The 2741-nt window shown below is 47.1% G+C and overlaps 1 pseudogene; it reads left to right on the forward strand.

The window, feature by feature from the left end:
* Positions 1–233: 233 nt before the first annotated feature.
* Positions 234–976, forward strand: LOC144762164 (stromal cell-derived factor 2-like protein 1 pseudogene; annotated as a pseudogene).
* The last annotated feature ends 1765 nt before the right edge of the window (positions 977–2741 follow it).

Here is a 2741-nt window from a genome sequence, read left to right on the forward strand (position 1 = left end):
TTGGGACCTTATAAGTGTATAGCCTAGCAAAAGTTGGTGTTGTTGTACCAAGGATATTGTGCTGCATAACTAAATTCTTATAAGGTCCCACAAGCGAGACCTATTGGCTATGGCAATGCTTGTTGAAAGTTGACGTTTAAATAAATATCATGCAAGGAAAGGGAAAATATGGCAGATCCAAAACAGCCATCTAGTGGCTGTGTTAACCGCCTTAAATAAATAGACATACCGTCTGATGGGCTGCGACATGGCGGCTCCCGTTGGAGCCCTCGGCATGCTGCTGTCGCTGCTCCTTTGCCTGGGCCCCGTCCGTGCCTCCGACTCTTACGAGTACGTGACCTGCGGGTCAGTCATCAAACTGCTGAACCAGCGGCACGGAGTGCGGCTGCACTCCCACGACGTCAAGTACGGCTCAGGAAGTGGGCAGCAGTCTGTTACTGGTGTTGAAGCCTCTGATGATGCCAACAGCTATTGGAGAATTCGAGGGAAAATAGATGGTGCCTGCTTCAGAGGAACCCCTATTAAATGTGGGCAGGCAATACGTTTAACACATGTTAATACAGGGAAGAACCTGCATACGCACCACTTCTCTTCGCCACTGTCCAACAATCAGGAAGTCAGTGCCTTTGGTGACAATGGGGAAGGAGATGACCTTGACTCCTGGACTGTACAGTGCAGCGACACATACTGGGAACGCGAAGAAGCTGTGCGCTTCAAGCATATAGGGACGGACGTGTACTTGACCATTACAGGGGAACAATACAGCCACCCCATCAGGGGGCAGAGAGAGGTCCATGGGATGTCTACACCAAATGCAAACAACTACTGGAAAGTGATGGAAGGGGTCTTCATCAAGCCAAGCACTGAAATAGACATACCTGCTCTAAAATCTGCGAATACATTTCAAAGCGCGAGACGTGGGGCCCTGAAAAGTGCGGGCCTGGAGCACAATGGCTCCTCCGCATCCTTATTCTGAAAAGCTGATACGTCGCCTGATACAGCGCAAAATCCCTTGGTGTCATACTCGACAAAAATCTCAATCTAATCTCCCACATCAATTCCATTGCAAAGTCTGCTCGATACAAACTGCGCCTTCTTCAGGGAATTCGTCGCTTCTTCCCGGAGCAAGACCTTAAAACACTGGTCCAATCGCTGGTCCTCTCCAGACTTGACTACTGCAACTCTCTTCTCACTGGCCTCCCCAAATCCCACCTGTCCCCCCTTAAATCTGTTCTCCATTCAGCAGCTCGTTTCATTTTTGGAGCCAAAAGAAGCGACCACATCACACCCATGTTATCCACCCTCCGCTGGCTTCCCATCGAGGCAAGATCTTTCTACAAGACTGCCTGTATCACCCACAAAGCCTTGTATTCCTCCTCTCCTCGCTACCTGGCGAATAAACTGAAACTCTCTGGAGGCTCTAGACTATCACGTAATGCGGAAAATTTACTGCTCGAACCTCCCACTTTCAAGAAGGAAAGATCGATGGCCCAATACTTTTCAGGCAATGCGATGAGAATCTGGAACTCTCTTCCACCTCAGCTCCGGACCACCACCTCCTCCCAGGCCTTCAAAACTGACCTCAAGGTTCTCCTCCTTCAAAGACACTTCCAAATTGAATTTACGCCCTCCCTATTACCTGAAGGAAGACCTTCCATTACAGAAAATTCTATTCTCCATGACTATGGAAGTGCCTGCACAGTGTGTTCTTGTGGTCTGAGTGTCTGACAAGTATTGCAGCATTATCCTTCTACCTGTGTTTGTTTGATACTCTTTTGTAACATGCACACGTCACTTTTCTCTTGCAACACACTGTTTGCTACCTCTTACATGTTGTCTGCTTTAGATACTTGCACAAGTGCCACCATTATAGGGTGACCAGGCGTCCCCGTTTTGCCAGGACGGTCCCTGTTTTTAAGGAGCTGTCCCAGCAAATTTCCAGAAATTTAGCTCATGTCCCCGTTTTTGGAGAGGGTCGACTGAAAACGGTGGGTGGTGTTTATGTTTTACAAAGCAGGGATAGTTAGCAGTTGTTTCAAGAAAGCAATTTAATTAACAGGCAGGCTACTGGGCTTAAAAAATGCGTTTTATGTGTGTTCTCACTGCCTGTTCTGTAATTCTCTGCTGAGGAGCGCTCTCATCGCTTGAAGTAAAATTGTAGTCCTTCTTCTATTTCTGTGAAATGTCCCTGTTTTTGGCTTTAAAATTCTGGTCACCCTACACCATTACCTACGTAACGGTTTGTTCTTGTGCCTGAGTGTCAGCCATTAATTGCAGTATTATACCGCTACTTGTACTTTGTATACCTTTGTAACCTGCACACATGTTACTTTTTCCTCCTGTAATGAACCGTTTGCTACCTCTTGTATATTGTTTGCTCACATTTGTCACTTTTGCCTCATGTAACTTAATGTTTGCTGTTGTAATGTGTTCACTTCTACGTTTCTCCTCATGTACCATTACTGTTCCTTTTGTGAAGCGCTCTGACACCTTCTGGTAAAGTCCGCGCTATATAAAAACGCACAAATAAATAACAAATACATAAATAAATCCAGCACTGGCGCCTAGACAAAGTTTCGTGTTCCTGCCCCGCCCCGCCCCGCCCCGTGGATTTCCGGCATGGAAGGGGTGGAATATCGGCAGCAGATTAATGCGCTTCTGAAATACATAAATCACGATCTCTGCTGGAGCCCTGGCCAGTCAAACTACATCATGAGGACACCGACCTCTGGGCTTCTTGG

This window comes from Lissotriton helveticus, chromosome 1_1, assembly GCF_964261635.1.
Source record: "Lissotriton helveticus chromosome 1_1, aLisHel1.1, whole genome shotgun sequence".
Classification (NCBI taxonomy): Eukaryota; Metazoa; Chordata; class Amphibia; order Caudata; family Salamandridae; genus Lissotriton; species Lissotriton helveticus.